The 19,370-nt window shown below is 41.0% G+C and overlaps 1 protein-coding gene across 3 annotated transcripts in view; it reads left to right on the top strand.

Moving 5' to 3' along the window:
* The window catches only part of sox1a (SRY-box transcription factor 1a), a 71,948-nt gene that overhangs the window by 39,980 nt on the left and 12,598 nt on the right, over positions 1-19,370 (top strand). The window contains exon 1 of one of the 3 annotated variants that reach the window (XR_011244382.1): positions 17,081-18,088. The exons of the other annotated variants lie outside the window; for them this stretch is intronic. The gene's annotated coding sequence lies outside the window, so the exon portion shown is untranslated. Of the gene's footprint in view, positions 1-17,080; positions 18,089-19,370 lie in introns of those variants that run through there. 3 annotated transcript variants of the gene reach the window in all.

Genomic DNA, 19,370 nt, shown 5'->3' with positions numbered 1-19,370 from the left:
GACCTACAGTCAATTTTGCGCCTGAACGCATCCTGTGTAGATGGTCACTTTGGACTGAAGCTGCTGCCTCTAATGGTCAGATAACATGCTGCGTTTGCTGTACAGACTATGAAATTATTGCTGTGCCCATTGAAATTACAGAGATAAAAGGCTTAAGAAAGTATTTGTCCTAATCAAACTAGGTGTACGACTGCACAAGATGCAACAAATCAATTCAACAAACTCACCATGGATGAAATACATTTCAGTTTCAGTTTGCCTTTAACATTTACAAAAGGTTCTTGTTAATTCAAATCAATTCACTAGCATATTGAATGTTGAACTCTTTTTTTCTCCAGCCTGACATCATTGTCACATCTTTTTCAATGCTGGAGGAACCCTGAAGATTTTTTTCTCATTAGTCAAATCGTTCTGTTGTGACTGGACATTACTATTGCAGGGTCAGAGAGGAGCATTTCCCTCACAATGCTGTCTTGTCTGACTTGATTATAGTCCATGCATGTGTCAAAAAATATTCTGGGAACCAAATGAATCTTCTCCTTTGCTCTAGCCGACAAGGTGGTTAGCCATGTAATTTGTTCCTGTCGAGCTCAAAGTGTGTAGAGTAGGCAGTCCATTGAATTCCCATCCGTCATGGTTAGTTACACGCCTGTCAGCTGCTCTCCCACTGCCCAGCAGTCAAGCCATCACCCCTGACCTGGAAGCATTATATCTAAATCACATTACATGGCCCTGTGTTCTTTATTTCCCTTTTGAAGTCACCAGAGTGAGACATCTGTCCGGCCCTGTTTGAGTTTACTTCCCACTCAGCCGCCACATCTTAATTAGCTGATCTGATTTTCTGCGTTGGTGTGTGTGCCTCTCTGTTTGTGTTGACAAGACAGTGGGTTTGTTTGTGGGCTGAGGTGATTGACAGGCTGATGGGAGGATGATATGCAGAGAGCGACAATCAAAAAGGACCTGGAATCCATTCATTGTGACGATAATTAATCTGAAAGAAAATCCTTGTGTTTGTTCATTAGCTATTGAGTCTGGATGAGATGGCCTTCCAGGCACTGTCAGCCGCAGATGTCCCTCACTGAAGCATTCTGCAGCACCTGAGTCCTTCCTCGCTAATAAGGTTGCAATTAGTGCCACAGTAAGAGGTGCATGACCCTGAGAGCAGCTTATGCTTCTGGAAAAAAAGTACATATTTTCTATTTGTTTCAGTCAATGCAGTTTCAGCTCCACTCAGATACTATGGACAGTTTTCCTCATTTCACCTTGAGAGTGTGTGTTTGTTTGTGTGCTTACTTGCATGTGTGGTATCAGCTCTTGAAATGAAACCATATGGTTTTAGATGCAGCCCCTTGTTGCCTCTGTCTATTTCTACCTGGAATTTAATGCAACTGAATTCTTGCCTTAAGTTTGTGCCTTTGCTAAAAGGAAAACTGGTTTCACTTCTCTTGTGTCCTTATTGGTGTTAATGTGATCATTTTGTATGTGCTGCAGACCAATATAAATGGAGACATGACTTCTAGTACAGGTACAGTGTAATGATTTTAACATGAACAGATCGACACAGAAACACATGACTGTGAGGGTGGAAATCGAGGCATTAAGGCACTCTAGTTTCGGTACAGATGAGCCCTTATTGCTCCCCGGGCGCCTTCATGGCTGCCCACTGTTCCGTGTGTGGTCAATGTGTGGATTGTGTTCCATGTGTTCCGTGTGTGCTCCGTTCACACGGATGGGTTAAATACAGAGGTCAAATTTCCCCATGTTTGCATGTTGCATGCTGTGTGTGGGACCAAAAATAAGAATCTTAATCTTAGGTTGCTAGTGCTGGAATGGTTGGCTAACTGTAGCTAACATAGACTCATACAACTTTATCCTGAGGTTCTGCAGTTATTGCTATTTACTGACCAATGACCAATACCTGAAACCGAAGCATTAAGATTGCTCAGATTGCACTATGGGTTATAACCTCACTGTCATCATGTGAAAGTGACTTTGATATTTGACCATCACTGAGATGAATGATATAATGTAAAGAGATGGTTATCAAGATTTTAACCATGCTACTGTTAATGATATTGCTTATTGATCCACTGTGTGAACTATACACAAATCAGGTTTTTTTGCATGTTTATAAGATAAAAAACAACAACAAACAAACAAACAATATCAGAATTAGCCTTAATAACACCCATATCCAACTGAGTCCTTAGCAATCACTACCTAGAATTAAATGCACCAGAATGCTTGCCTCAAGTTTGTAGCTTTGTAGGACAACTGGGTTCACTTCTCTCGTGTCCTTGTCAGTATTATGTGATTATTGCTTTGTGTATGTGCTGCAGTGTCCATTTTCATGGCTAAGATGGAAAAAGTCAATATAAACTTTTTAGCAACAATGTGAAAGATGGAGAAGTGAGAGGAGGAGGTGGAAAAAAAGACTTGTGTCTCTCAATATTAAGGTCTTTACCTTGAACCCTAGACTGTAGCTGCAAACATTGTGGTGCGAAATGGTCTCATTTATACTCTGCTGGAAAACTAATTAGCCATGCACTGCTTGACCCCTGTCATTTCTATACATCCAGTCTTTTGATTGTGCTCGAGGTACACTATCCCCACACTGTAACAATAACACATTTGTGTGATCCTGGCTTTCAGCTTTAAATATTAGACTGCTATTTTACCCATTAGATTTTGTTCAGAAAGTTAAATCTGGTGGTCAATAAAAAATCACTGATAAATTGGTTTTAAAGTACTAGTTGGTGCCATCAGTGCCTATTTGAAATTCTAAACATAATAATCATCATTTTGGTTTGTATGTGCACATACATACACAGCGTTTAAGTGGTATCTCATGCTGTTGGAATATTGTTTCCACATTTTATAGCACAAGTCCTAATAAAGGGCATAAACCTAATGCTGGCTTGTTTGTAGACCCTTCACTCAGCTGCCCTTCACTGGTCTATATATCATCCGTTTTTATAAACACAGCAAAGTGGACACAGTTAAGACCCCATTTTATCTTGTGCTGACATCCACTGCCCCCAACATCTCTTGAATGTGCAGGTTAGAAAGTGAAAAATAAAATTCTTTCAGTCCACATATGACCTGGTTGTTGTCAAGGACAGGTAGGATTTAAATGAATCCAAAGATGAATCTTTAGAATAAGAATCTGCTATAGAAAAAGAAATATGGAGGCCGTTCCAATGAAATGAAATTAGATTTGTTCCACCACTGGCATGTAGTCGGTCAAATTTGATTATTTCCTCTTTAAAATATGTTTTTATACTCTATGTCCATATGAGTTATACAAATCAACACAAGAGTGATAACTACTTGTACAGGTATTTATTTTAAACACAAAATTTCCTCATCAAGCCACACCCATTTTGGTGGAGATATGCCCTCAGGTTGTAATTGTTGAAATGGTCGGCTAACTGTAGCTAATATAGCCTGATTCAACCTTATCTTGAGGTTCTGCAATTTTGATATCTACTGACCAATGAACAATACCTGAAGCATTTCCAAACAGGACATTTTACAGTTCAGATCCTTCGATACAGGCGAGTTGGATTGTGAACTCACTGCCGTTATTTTCTTTAGATTGAATGTGAATCTTTGGCCATCAGAGTTGAATGATGTAATGTATAGAGATTGGTATTGTTAAGATTTTAACTATACCACTATTATCGATATTTCTCAAGCCATTACTTGAACTGTACACCTATCATGTCTTTTTGTAATTTAAGAAATAATAAAGAAACATTATGGTCAGAATTTAATTAAATTAATTAATTAAGATTAATTAATATTTTTCACATGTATACAAATTAACATTCTTGAATAGCAAGCTGTAACATAATTGTTTTGAGAAATCACCAATTCTGCTGCTCTGAGTGATCTGGATCTGAAACTGTAAACCTCTGAACAGTCTTTGACCCTTTTAGATTGAATTTATGAACACTCCCATAACAATCAGCTGGTTTATGGTTACTTTTAATCATTAACCCATACAATTCTATTAAATATATCAGTTCCAGGCTGCGAGCATACCGAACAACCCGGGGCACTGACAGATGAGCTATGAGTGAAACAGATGACGACAGTATTTGATGGACCTTTGTGTGATGTTTCAACACATTTATCATGTTTACATGTAGAAGACTTGTTGCACTTGTCACAACTCTAGTGAAGCGTGATCACACTTTTGAACATTCAGTCCTCTCTGCCATTGTCTCTGTGCGAGTCGGTGTGTGTTTGTATCTGTCATAGCTACCCTTCGGGGATGAATTTCAGAGTAAAGCAAGGTCAGTGTTTATGTTTAGGTTAGATTAGTGTTTATATAATGTCTCCAAAAGTCACCTGTGTGTGTATTGTCTTAATCACAAACAGAGTTGGTCGGATAAAATGTGCAAGATAAGTAGCAATAATAAAAAGGAAATCAATTTTCTTAATTTCTCCAGTAACGAGAGAAGATTCAATTACGTTGTAGCTCATCAATACTATGGTCTTCAATAATGAAGCTCCAGGGTCTGTTTAGAAATAGGTTTTGGTGTCCTTTACTTCTGACACTAGTTATTCTCTTACTGTGAAGATTGATGAATAATTTTTCAGCAGAGGACAGTCTGGAAAATACTTGTATTCTGATATTTGCAATAAAAGACATGTATATATTGTAAATGTTTGTAATGAAGTGCTTGGTGAGTGTATGTCACCATTGATGATCAGCAGATGAGAAATGTGTTTTCGTACCTGGTGCAGGTAAATAGGCATTACATGTTCCTCATTTCCCTGCTGTATTTCTCACTGTAATCTGGGTTTAAGTATACGTGAAAACATGTCCTATATACTGTGGGTGTCAGCAGGTTGGTCTGATTCAGTGGTCAAATTTAGTGCAGTGAATTGGAGTTCAGACACAGATTAGGTTTATTGATTAAACACCTGGCCACTGCTAAATCAATGATATGCAACACAAGGGGTCTTGTTAAAATGACATCAACAGAATGTCTCTCTGGAGTCAAAAGGTGTTAGTTTGTTCAGTTTGGACTATTGTAAAAGCATGGCGGCCTCCGTAGAGAGGACCCACTCCCGATGTAAATATAAAGTATTTAAATATAAAGGACCATTCTAGGGTAAGGGAGACTAAAAAAATTTGTTGAAACACTAATGATTTTTTCCATAAGATCCCTTTCACCTAAATTTTAAACACTGGACCTTTAGTGTGCTTTAATAAATTTTCAAAAAATCTGGTTATATCCAGGAATTAACCGCACCACTGCAGAAGTTACACATCATTGGACTTTCTCCATTCTAATTTTATTTAAATAGTCTGTCCTTTTTTCTTATACATACATACATACAATCCCAAGCTGTATTTATGATTTATTTATTTGCTTGACTTTATTGGATTATCACCACTCTGGTTGTTTCATTGATAGACAGTATACACATGTTTATGTTTATGTATATAAATGCAATCGATCTCTTATTCTCTGTACACAACAACAACAACAACAAAGGAAGCGTGTCCATATACCCACTAGTAGCATGAGTATGCACACTGCTTTTAGCTCCTTCTATTGTGGTGCTTTCAGTCCAAGGCTGTGTGCCATTCACGCTGGGCTCTCTGAGCTCACATCCAAACCTCTGCTGCCTTCAATTAGCATTTAACTCATGAGTGTCAGTCAGTGTCTCTTTCTTCGCCAAAGTAGTTGGGAATTCAATTTTTGCCCTCTCGCTCACAATAGATGGAGAACTGAGTTAGAGAAAGAACCTCAATATGATACAGAATCCTTACAATCATGTGCTCCCCCTCTGTCTCCCTCCATCCTCCCCCTCTCCTGCCCCATTGGGTTGTTTTCATTGGGCTGCAAATATAACTCATTGAATTTGATGATTAATCTGTGGTTATGAAACATAAGCAAGGTTGTTCACTTTCTGATGTTTTAGAACGGAATGAGCAGCAGTAAAAAGGCACATATACATAAAAAAAAAAAATATGGACACATTATAATATATTCAATCACTTCGGCTTTGAAAAATATTTTGACTATTTGATTTGTCATATCAATAATTTGTCAAGAAAAGGTGCCAACATTCTCTATTTTCACCTTCTCAAATGTTAGGATTTCATGATTTCCATTGTTGGGAAAAAATTTAAATGAAATATCACACTAAGATTTGTCTTGAATAATGTGAGGACTGAGGAGATGGCTGCTCCGTGTGTTTAGTGGCACTGCTAACTCACTGGTTTGGATCAGTCGCATTCAGTTAATATTGTTCCTGACCATGTAGTTGTTGCATGTGTGTATATGTATAAAATACAGTATAAGTTGACAATAAAAATATTGTAAACAGTCTAAACTTCTCATAGCGTTCATGCATGTAAGAAGGACCCACATTTTGTACACAACACAGACACATATTGGCCCATCAAGCTGCTCTCCATCTGTATATCCAAGGATCTCTTGCGACCTCCCTCCTAACAAGGCCAGGGGACATTCATACTGATTTATTCAAAGGGACGGTTCTCATTCAATTTTCTCCATATTCATAAGCGTGTTTCGCACCCCCGCTCTCGTTTTCCTTTTCAGCTTTAAATTAAAGGTACAGGAACGAGCCAGGCCTTTCATCTAGGGGCTGGGGGTGGAGGGGTGTGGGAGGAAAAGCAGAGGCGTGTGTGTGTGTGTGTGTGCGCGTGCGCGCCCGGTGGGGAGAGGTAGAGGTGCATCAGGCAAGGGAGTGGAAGGACTGGTAATGGTGACACTTTCTCCTCTCTGTATTTATTAACGCCCCCCCCACACACACTCCCACTCCCTCCCCTTTGCTCCCCCCTTCCACCCCCGCCCCTTCTCCAGCCTCCCACCACCCCCCACTCACCCCAACTACACCTGGCTAAAAATGATTCATTAATTCAAAAAGCAGCATTTTTTTTTTTTTTGAAAGCCCGTATTTCAAAGGCATCGACGGGAAAGAGAGAGGAGCTGAGTGGGGTAGGGGGGAGGGAGCCGGGAGAAGTGAGTGCAAGCAGCAGGAGGAGGTGGAGAAAGGGATGGAGGAGGAGAAGGAGTGAGAGCACAGGGAGGCAGACACAGGGCGTTTGAAGGGGCATAGCACACTTCAAGTTTCTGTCACTGCAAAGATCAAGCTTGGGAGGTAGAGAGGTTTTACTGCAAATCCTGTTGTCATGCACTTACTGGCGGTCTGTGCAAGTGGCTGTCATTTAGCAAAAACATCACAGACAACAAAATAAGACAGTTTGATCTTATAAGTAATGTATAGTGTCATAAATTAATGTTTCAGGGTTAAATGCACAATTGTACTCAATAGTACAAATTACATACATATTATTTCACTTGTTGTGTAAATCAGATGATTCTTCAGTCACTATGACGCATTTACTAACACATACACACACATTTATACACACTGGCAGTAAACACCACCAGCGGGATCATGTGTCGGCCACTCCCAGTCCAGCTGAATCTTTCATACGGCTGCAGATGATGTGGTTAATTATAGATGGCAGGACAAGCCGGGATCCTTAGCCTCAATTAGACGGGGCCACAGGGTTACTGACCTGCGCAAACACTGTCAGTGCCTATTACACACTACACATGGCCAGTGACAGCGAGAGGGGGCTGGGGGTGGAGGGCAGCGCTGGGTTACAAGGGCGGCCGCTGCTTTCTTTTCTTTCCAGCAAAAAAATAAAACACAGTCGCACGCATGCATCCGAGCACGAACAGGCACACAATCAGAAATGCACAAATGACAACACAGTTGTCTCAAGACGGCTGATTTTGTAATCAGTGAAATCACATTATTAGCTTATTACTCTTGCCTGATTGTGTGTGTCTGTGTGTCTGTGTGCCATGTAAGTGTTCACACTTTTCTCCTCAGCTTTAATCTTCTAAACATATAGTGAAGTTGTTAAATTATTGGTTTCTGTCCCGTCATCCTGATCGAATTGTCATCTCAAGCACATATTATTTTAACGTGGATTTAATTTTTTCAATTTTTGTTTCATTGTTTTTTGATTGTAAGACTATTATACTTAATGAAGTATAACCTGTGATCTAGGCCCCAAAATAACATGTATGTTCACATCCATTGAAATCCACTCATGATTGTAATGAGAGGGAAGGTGATAAAGTGAGGAAAATCTTTGGAGGCTGAGATGGATCAATGAGTACTTGTGATCTTTCTTTAAACCTCACCAAGTCCTATTTCTGCCTTAAACATTAACCACAGCTTACAGTTTTGGAGAGAACAGATAAATTAAAACAGGTCATCAGATGAGCGAACACTTCTATGTGCCGTTCCAGAGGGTAAAGACTAATGAAATTTTATGTTTATGTTATGTTTTCATTGGCACTTTAATTGTCCCTGTAGTAGTTTTTGTGTTCTGCTGCTAAATGGAAGGATGTGGTATGGGTCAGGGAAAAACCAAGTCCTGAATCAGGGGCCGTTCTTTAACCCTTGTGAGATGGAGTGTTGTTTTTTTGTATTTTAATCCATTTCCATTCCATTAATTGCTCTTGTTGAAACAAATATCATCAGCATATTTAGGGGACTGATATCTATCTTTAATATGGAGGACACAAGCACGCAGATGGTCATTTGAAATTGTTTACCCCACTGGGAGACACTTTTAACACAGTTTAAGACTTGGAACACTTTTATTATATTTGTGACCTGGTTGTCTCAATGGGGAAAACACAATGTTTACCTTATTGGGATTTCTGGACATCAAGCTTCTCTTGTTGCAGTAATAGACAAGTGATTCAGAAGAAAAGGAGATTCAGGTTTACTGCACCAATAGTTAACAATTGCCCCGTATTCAAAGAGCCAAAAATTTATCCTGTGTCTGACAGCTTATGTCATTAAAAATGTCCTGGAAATGTATTTCTATAAAGAGTGGAAACCCAGATGTAAGACCAAAGTTGCAAACAAATTCCATTTTCTTTTTTTTTTTAAGTTATAAAGCAAAAAGAGCAGGATTTCTCCATGCTTTATCAACACAAGATTAATCTTCTGAACATTTTGTATAATAATTCTAAGTTTCTATAAACTTTCTGTTCCTCTACAATCCTGTGTGGTAACATTAACACTCTTTTTATGGAAGCAAGCATGTGTCATACAAGTCAGCGTCATCAGCACAGAGCATTGATATTTGCTGTGTTTTTCTCACGGAGGTAGCTGTTGGTGTAGTATGTCCCATTCCCAGGGTGTCTCTCGGAATACTGTCCCTGGGAACAAAACCAGGCAAATAGCCCTGAAATGTATCATATAATGATCCGGCCCTAATGTGCATGGCTTCAGGAATAGGACGGTCCTTGAGTTAATCACTGCTGTCTACCTTAAACTCTGTGTCTTGTAATGACTGTTTCCTCTCGGGCCCTCCGTCTCGTCTCTTATCCACAACTGATTTATCTTCCATCTCTCCTGCAGAGGTGGAAAGTTATATTTTCCTGAAATTTTTCTGCTGCTGACAATTATTTTAGCAAAGTTTGTTGATCAGAACTTGAGCTCAAGCCACAGACTCATTGCTCCCGGTCCACCTCCTCCTCTCTCCCTGCTGCCTTACCTGTACTCACCTGTGCCTGACTGTGCAGGTGAGTGAGAGCCAAGCCACCTTTGGGACCTGCTGATTAGGGTATTAAAAATAAATGGGCTCAGTTTAGGGGGGGGAGGTTGGTAGCCCAGTGGTATATATTTCTGTTAATTTTTCTCTACCCCCCTCCTATGTAGTGACTGATCTGGCAGAATATGATAGCATGGGCTGTCACGGCAATAATTAGGCCTATTTTCCGTGAGGTCATCTTACAGGGACGCTGGGCGGCTGTGGTTCACACACAGGGTGCTCTGTGCTGCTCCTGCCCCAGAGCCCCCAGGATATGATCGTCCACGCAGGGCAACAAAGAATCACTCCGCAGCAAATGAGCGAAACATAAAACACCTACAATCTGATATGGACAGTGGTTCCCAACGCTTTCATACGATGGGAGAGTTTACCTCGCCGGGCTGTCGCAGCTGAAAATCAAGCGGCCTTTTATCAAATCGTGTCCCGTCTAAAATACTGAACAAGATCTGAAGGAGGATTAAGTCGTCAAGGATATTTCCTGTGATGACTTTCAAAGGAGGAGTCTGATTATGTTTGTTTGTGCAAGTCATTACCTGTGGAAAACTTTACACCCGTCAAAAATAAAACCTTAAAGTGTGAGGTACACATGATGATGGTTCCGCCACCAGAAAGTCAACAGTGCCAAGTCAGAGCGCAACATATTTCAGCTCCATTCAAAACACTCCCTGGTTAGGTCAACAGCTGCAGGCTAGAATTAGAAATCAATTATTCAGCTTCGACAAGCTCATTAAGTCTCTGAATAGGATTTTCTGTTCTGAGTCTGCCTGCTCATTTCTCCTAGCTTGCATTTTCTAATTAGTATTTCTTTTCTCTTTAAAGTTTGATGGGAGTTTGGGTGAAAATGTGGGCATTGACTTAACACTCACGGACCCGCCGGCTCCTCTGAACAGTATCATTATCTGTAGAAGAGGCTGTATCGGTACATTGGAAGACCACTAAGGTTGTTTGCTTTCAGTTTGGGCACTGTCTAATGATTGGAGTCATCAGGCTAAATTAGGCATTAATAATCAAAGGAGTGTAATCTTGGTAAATTAAGCATTAATAATCAAAGGATGACTGTAAATTATCGCACACAATAAATGAAGCAGCACTAATCAGGAGGAGGAAAAGAGGGCATGAGGCCGACAAAGTATTTTGAGATAGAAAATGGAGGGATGTGTACGGATGGGAAAATGCATTTATAATCAGCTCCTGCTGAAGGACCGCTCTGTGCTAAAATGATTGATGTTGTCATAGTAACATCCATCCAACCCCATTGACGGTATCCTTTGAGTAAAGCCAGACATAAGCTTGCATTTTATAATGTCCCCTACTGTTGCCTACATCACCTACAGTGCAAGAGGGCTTATTAGCAAGCCCATTCCCCGGCCATCCCTCGTTCTCTCTCTCTCTCTACGCTCTGCCTCCTCCCATCCCTCTCTCCCTCTCTTCCTCTCCTCTCCACATTGTGTGTGCCTATCTGATCCCGTGGCCTTTTGTTGCGCTATGAAAGGCCTGATGCCACACTCATTATTTTCTCCTTTATCTCTCTCCCCACTGCTCTGATTAGAACAGTCGCCCCTGACAGACGCCCTCAGCCAGCTCCTATCCATTACAGTTTGTGCGCGTGTGTGCGTGTGTGTGTGAGAAAGAGAAAGAGGCAAACTACCTACCGTATATACATGTGTTTAGCACATTACATGGAAATATATGAAAACAAAGAAATTGCATAAAGGGTAAAATACAAAGGGTGTTTATTTATTTATTTATTTTTAAAATAAAATTCTACCCACTCCCCCATCACTTTTTCTCTTCTGCTCACTCTCCCACATTCTCACACCATTTGAAAAGTGACTCTGCTGAGCCAAGTTTCCAGTTTCAGACTGAAAACTGTTGGGCTTTCCTGTTTAGTTGGTAACTTATGGAGGTGTAGTCAAAACTATTCTTTGAGAAAGAACTGCGCAGTTCATTGCACAGTGTAGATGCATGTGCCTGTGTGCACATGTATGCATGTGGACCATTTGAACTTTATGTTCACATTCCCACCCTCCCTCTTTTGGTAAAAGCACACACGTCACTCAGCAAACAGAAGCTAAAGGTTGTTGTCTGTTATTTCACTGTTGATTTGGGGGTTTCCCTGCATATATTAACCCCTTCAAATAAGAAAATTCACATTATCAACCATACAGCATTAGAACATAAGGTGTCATATTTACAAAGTGTGCAGAAAACCAGCAGGGGGCATTTAATGCATCCTTTGCTAATCGTCAATAAGCTGTTATGGTTACAAAATTTAATTTATGCATAAATCAGCAACACTGAATTATGGGAAACACTTTAAAATATTACCATATACATGTAAAATAGAGCAAAAAAGCCTTTTTACAGATATTACTTTCTCCCCCTTGCCGTGTTTGTCTGAATATGTCATTTACTTTTAAATTGCATTATCATGCAAAATGAAGCAGAAATTTGATGAAACTCTGATGGATTCACCTGAGTTAATGGAATATGGGTTTAAGAGGGAACTAATTATCCTTGTTTATTAGGGAGTAAATGTATTTCTTTGGAAGGTCTGATTTTGAATGTAAACATTAATGGCCTCCTTGATTAGCATAAGAATAGTGTGTTATTGTCCTGTTCACTCTGTGGCCTATGCATCTCTGCTTCTCTGGACACGCACAGACACACGCGCACACTCCATGAGCTTTAATACACTTTATTACCCGCATTATCTAATGACTCCATTTTTTTATTATTGTTTTGCTAATCCATAAAATTCCTTTTTCCAATCAAATTACAGTTTTAAGGCCCAATGACATTACTGAAATCTTTTTATTTTTCTAGAGGACAAAACAAACAAACAAAAAAAATCGTGCTCCAACTGAGGTGAAGGATAATATTTGACACAAGAACAAGAATATTTGATACGGAGTCACTGTGATGTCCTTCCATCCTGGATTTTACATTCTTTTTGGGTATTTGGGTATTTTTTAATCTGTGTAACACAACAGAGGAATCGGCCATTATTTTATAAACAAAAAATCTGAAGAGAAAAAAACCATTTGTGATTATTTGGAAGGAAGAAACCTGGGACCCAGGTGAAGAGTTAAATTAGGTAAAGGAGACGATGAGGAGAGTTAAAGGGCAGGTGAAGAAGGGAGGCTTTGACTTGGGGCCTCCCGGGGACGGTGACCTTATTTCAAATTCTGGGTAAGGGACTGTAGTTGGGCAGCTGAGGAGCCCCCCCCCCCCCCCCACGTGCCAGGTCTCGGATACACACACATGCACGCACACACTTTCAAGGCTGAGTTCAGGAATAGAGACCCCCCTGATGTCCTGCAGCTCCCTCAAAGGCCAAGTCTCTGCCACTGTTGTAAGTGAAGCTGCACAATAGGTTACACATACAATATTCCTCCAAGGCTCAACTTAATATCCTCAGAGGACTTGCTGCAAACTAGGATCTCAGTCCACCAAGTCCTATAGGAGAATGAATGCATGTACACATTTTATGTTTGACAGCTGGGTGACTCAGTATGTGAATGAATACGCTGAAGTAAAAAGCATTTACATTGTTTTGTGTAGTAATGTGAGTTGTGTGATGTGTTTAACTCGGGTTAATGTCTAGAAGAATTCAAGAAAACCTGCAGGGAAATCTGATTAGCAGAACAAATTCAGGGCTTAAAGATGGTTGACTTTTAGGATTTTTTTTCACAATGATAGTCTGAACCAAAATAACAGATGTGAAAGGTCCAGACCAACGAACCAAAAGGTCATCTCAGACTGGATCAGCCATGGTTTGGATCACTTGCAGTGTTTTGAATTAAAAAGAACATGTTGACAGCACCTCGATGTCAGACAGTTAGTCTGGGTAGTTTTGTCTATTTTAATGACTGCTACAAAAACAGCATCCTAACATGCATCACAATTCATCACGTAACGATACCCTTAAGGGCAATACACAGTGCTTTACAGGCAGTAGTTCCCCATCTACACAACAATGACATTTATATGATTGTATATAACTTAAATAATGTATTTAATTCTGATAATCTATGAATTTAATTTTCAAACTACCCAGACTTTGATTCCCTCTTTGATCCAAAGACGATGTAGAGAATTCAGCACTCGTTTAAAGGCTGTCACTGCTTATTTCTCCTGACGTTGGCTTCCTATCATCCACCGTCCTTCTCTTTACCACTGTCATTCTGTTTCGCTGCAGCCACAGCAATTTAGTGCTGAAAAGTGTAAAAACATGCATCACTCGCTGAATGGGCTACAGGGCACATCAGTGCTAACAAGGTAAAAGTGACAAAGTGCTTAACCAGGAGTCTGTCTCACTGCCTCCCTCCCTCCATCTCTCTGTCTGTCCTCCGCCTCTCCTGAACCAAGCAGACGCTCATACCTCCTTAATATTTATCCATTTTTTTTGTCTTGTCCATCTCTATATCTGGCCAGTGTCTAACATGACAGATTTCACCATCAAGATGTTCCATTAATGGGCCCCGACCTTGTCTGACGGCTGCACTTAAAACCTTATCTACTACACACACACACACACACACACACACACACACACACACACACACACACACACACACACACACAACTTTCCATTTCACCCCATCTCCTCATCATAATCTCAGGTTTTTTTCTCTCCCTCCTCCATAAATTTTCTGCTCCTCTCACCTTACAAGAGCCCCCCTCTGTTGTTTGTGGGGACTTGCCTGATAGCCATTAGTGTTACACCCTATTACATCAGTAATGACTGACTGTGAGCTCTAATTAGAGATATGTTAGGGAGAGCTGACTTACCCCCCCACCTTCTCCTCCTTCCTGCTTTTCCGCCGAGCTGTTACTGTGACTCCATCGCCGTGGCGACACCATTAGCGCAGCACCTCTAAGAGTTGCAACTCTGACTGTTAAAACCATTACGTTCATTACAGACCAATCAGAGGGGGAAGGTGTTATGGCTAATTGATAAGCTGAACAATGCGTAAAATCTTGTCTCTAATTGCCCTGCGGGAGAAGGAGAGAGCGCCCCGGGAGGAGGAGACAGTGAGAGAATGAAAGAGAGAGGAAGTGACTGGCGTGCTAATTTCGAAATCTGATATTTTTTCACTGGAATACTTTAGGCTTACAATACGTCTTGATCCAAAACACGCTGCAGATTTTTTCGTCCTGTCTGAATAACAGGATGTTTCTTCTGAGTTTGTCATCTGTGATAAGATGATTATCTCAAAGGTCTGTGGCACACTGTGAAGAGAGTCTTGCCTTCGCTGCTGGAGTAGGTAATCCTGGGTAATAGCATTATGGACACAGTGTTTTCCTAAAGCCCATGATTATCCACTGCTGTTTGCTGTGGGATTGACATTGGCCTCCCTGGTCTCTCTCTCTCCCTCCCTCCTTTTCTCCTTCTCACTAGTTCATGTCCTGTCTCTGACTCACCACTCCATCAAGCCCTTATATGCTCCTCTCTTACAATTCTAAGAAGAGAAGATGAAAATAGAGCACATGGAGCAACAAAAGAACAAATTGCTTGTAGACAAGAGTGCCCCAGATTTGAAGGGCAAAAAAGTGGCACCGTCAGTTAGGCAGTTTGGATTTTCCATCCCTCTCTCAAATCAATAAAGACACAATGCATTATGTTTTGTAAAATATGTTGAATACGTCCTGCACATAAACCAGTTTCAACCACTATTAACTTGAAATATTCTCAAAACCGGATTTCTGTTCTTCGTCTCTTCAGTTTGTACAAAATGACGCAGGTTTGGATATTATATATATATATTTTTTATATTTTGACATCTTACACCGTTTTTTATCATATATTTTTAATTAGCTGATTTTCATATCCTGATGGCGTCCTCTTACCTTAGCATTTTCTGGTCATTTGACTTGGGCGCTGGCAGCAAACGTTCTGGAAAAATTAAAGGCGAAACCGACTGAAACTTTTGCATTCTCACATACATTCTTTTCCACCCACCCCTCCCCTCTTCCATGTTTTTCCTGCTCTCACCCCACATTAGGTCTGCTGAAAGTTTCAGGAAAATGTTCATTGAGAATTGAACGCATGTCTAAAAGTGGCTGAAGACAATTGCTTACTTTGAAAGACAATAATGTTGTCTTATAGTCTTTTCAGTTGTGTTCTCTATAAGGCTCAGAACTTATTATACTACATACTTCTTGTATAAGTGTGTTCCTCATAGTTTTTAGTGCTGCCTCGTTTGCAGAAAAAATCTAAATGATTGTTTAAGATATGTTGTTTTTGGGGGGTATCGCTCTCTCAACTTTATTATGTTTGTGTGTTGTTGCCTCTCACTGTTGTTGAGCTCTTTGTGTTTTTGAGTGTTATGTTATTAAGATATGTGTTTTGGAGAAAGAGAGAGAGAGCACTCAAATAAACGGAGCGAAGACCTTTGCTTTTAGTCAATTGGCTCACTCTTCCCTCAGTGCTATCAGACCTGAACTTGACCTCATCTTTCACTCTCTCTCTCTCGCTGTCTTTTGTCCCCCTCCCTCCCTCAATAGTTTCAACATTGACTTTACTGAGCTTTATCACTTTGTGTCAATCTCCTGCTCGTGTGGTTCGTGGGTATAGCACTTATTTGATGCCGCACATATCACAAAGTGACAGAGCAATCTCTGGTGAATCAGTGAAAATGACAGGACGTAGAAGTTGTTTTAATCTGCAGCGAGTCTTTTTCTCAGACAGAAAGTTAATGAAAGAGTTACCCACCGCAACTTTATTGAGGATAAGTTAAGAAATACCACAAGTATGGTGGCCCTGAGAGCTCAACGCACTGCAACTTGAGAAAGCACAAGCAAATTAAGAAAACATCATCAATTTCAAAAATACATGCCCTACAAATATATGCGATAAAACCAAAGAGACATACACTGCAAATAGTCACACTATCTCCAAAAGCAGAAGTGAGTCAGATACCTTCACAGCAATAGGAAAAGTGGCAATCTGGGTAATGCATGCAGGAGGCAGGACATATAACTTCTGCTGTAGAAATCACATGTTTTTATTTACTGCACATTGACACCAGTGGCGGCTCTTATTCCCAAAAGCTCTTGAATCTCATTGTCTTTCCAAGCTGACATCTGCATCTTCTGGGTATAACTCCTCTCTTTTTGTTTTATGTCCATTGTTCGCTGTGATTTTTCTGGACATTTTCCTCAGGGACTGGCAGGAAATGTTTAGAGGAATGTCTGGTGCAAATGACTTGGACAGTTGCATTCTATGAAATGCGTTCTTATTTAAAAAATCAAAGATTTGGTGGCGCCTTGAAGTGAAGCACCAAACCCTTTCCCTTTGTCTGTCCTCTTAATGTCACCAAATCATTAAACATCAGTTCCTAAAGCATCTCCAAGAGTCTGCTTTGTTGTTCCTAAACAACCGAAAGCCAAGAAATTAGTTAAGTAGTACCCACAAATTGCACGTGGACACGTGAAGCAGTAAAGAGATGCTGCCAACTAAAGAAACTTTAAATCAGGGAGTCCGTCAGCTCTGGCAACTGTGATGCCAGGACAATGCAACAGGCAGAAATGAGGCAGCAGTTCACCTGATTCTTCAGTATGATCCACCTGGCTTCCATCCTGGTTATACAGAGAATTTATTTTGGAAAAGAGCTCTGTAGTCTGTCTGTCTGTCTGTGTGTGTCACTGCAGATTCCCCAAACTGTGGATCTGAGTGTAAATAAGAGATGTTTAATTAATCCAGCTGTCTCTTAGTATGTGTGTATGTGTCAGCTGTCAGAACCACATGCTTGCAAGCTGCGCAAGTCACATACGGAATCTGACTGGACATTTCGGTCTTCTCCGTGTTTGAAGTAATATTTGGTGATTCCAGGATCTCATTTTCGGTTCATGTCACGAATTAAATCAGCCTCCAAAGTCAATTCCTCCCCTTCCTCCTCTACTCTTCCCACCTCTCTGCCTCTGTATCTGCATCCCTTTCTGTTCCAGGATCAGTAATGGGAGTCAGTATGCAGGAGGAGGCGAAGGGGGTGCGGGGCTCCTCGCCAAGTCCTCGCCCCTCCTCCGCCAATGCGGCACAGCTGCCTTTCAGAACCCCGCCGCTCCAGTCCATTCATCCTGGAGAGCCAAAAAAGAAAAAAAGAAAAAAGTGGCTATTTATTAGAATACTTGTTTTGTATTGTTCTGGGCTACACAAAAGACGCTTCATTATGTTAGAAGCAAGCCCCTTTTGCAGAGAGAAACAATAACTTGGAATTGTCTTTTTTAGAGTGTATAATAAATGTCATTTCTTCTTGTCTCTGCCCCTCAGTGTGTTGAGTAGTGGGTTTGGGCACCGGGTAAGGATGGCCTTGGCACTGGAGCGGCCAGACTGTAGTGGGAGCAGCGGTCTTACATGAAGCTTTGGAGGGTTTAGGACGGCTTTAGGAGTATGAAGGGACAAATCTGCCCACTTGGTCTGGAGCAGAGGGAACCAGGGGAACATGCGTAAGTTTGCATATATACGCAAAAAAGGACATTTGTTCCGATATTTAACCTGTAGATGCAGTGAACCTGTCTTTTGTGCGTAAAATCTATTTTTGTTGAGATTCGTATAAATAAATAGCGGTAACTTGAAAGCTTTCTGATCTCATTCATTGCGCATGTTTGTCTTTAATGGCATCGTTCAGTATGTGTGTGTGTGTTTTCATAGCTGCGGGCTGTGGTTTTATTTTGGGACAAGTGAGCTGCGCGGGGCTCGGCTGTGCAGCGGAGCGCTCAGCGGCTCCTGGTGCTACCAGTTGCTCTCTAACAGACTCAGGTTGATTTTTTTTTTTTTTTTTTTTTTTCCCCGAAGTGACATTATCGGCTAGTGATCTGCTCCGGGCTGAGTGGTTATTATCTGATGCATCTGTCTCCGTCTGAATTACAGAGGAAACAAATCTGCTCCGTAGTGTAAAATGTGGATCTATTTATTAAACCATGAATTGATACTGGGAGTGTTAGCTGTCAATATTTACGTTTCATGACTGTCTGTGTTTTTTAGTCTCAGTAGGCGGGGAGAGGCGGGTGAGGTGATGGAGGGCTGATGATCACATCTTTAGATTTTAGGGTGAGTGAACAGGTGCTTTCTCTCGTCAGATCGGTTTAATAATCGACACAGGACCTCGTGTTGTGTGTCCAGGTGATCAGCAGGTGACCGCAGGTCCCCCTTTTACCCCCAGAGACAACTCCAACCACTTCCAAGGGTCCTGGCTTGCGCCCAAGTACGCACAGTAACGCACCACGCGCGTAAACGTTGGGGCTCAGGTTAACTGGTTAACTTAGGAGAAAAGGTCAAAGATTCAAGGGTGTTGTAACTTTTGTGCATGGATGATAGTAATACGTGCAGAAAGAAAAAGGTCTAATGACAATGCGTGTGGACGCTCATCGTTGTGGGATATGTCATTCACTTATTTATATAAAAGGGTATTTGTTGTGTGAGGAGTGTTGGATAACTGCTTTGACCCTTAGCCCCAGTCGTGGACAATCATCGAGGTACACATGCTCTCAGGCACACACACACACACACACACACACACACACACACACACACACACACACACACACACACACATACATACACAAACACACACACATCCTGTTGCAGAGGCCGTGCACAAAGGAGCGAGGAGGCTTGAAAAGAGTTTTGTTAAAACAGGAGTAACTGATGGGGGATGACAGAGAGAGAACACACTGACCACCGGGGTCCTTAATTGTCACTGCATGTGAGGCTAATTCTCCATGAATA

Source organism: Paralichthys olivaceus, chromosome 10, assembly GCF_024713975.1.
Source record: "Paralichthys olivaceus isolate ysfri-2021 chromosome 10, ASM2471397v2, whole genome shotgun sequence".
NCBI classification, from domain to species: domain Eukaryota; kingdom Metazoa; phylum Chordata; class Actinopteri; order Pleuronectiformes; family Paralichthyidae; genus Paralichthys; species Paralichthys olivaceus.
Note: the sequence above shows the minus strand (reverse complement) of the source record. Positions and strands in the feature narration are given on the sequence as shown.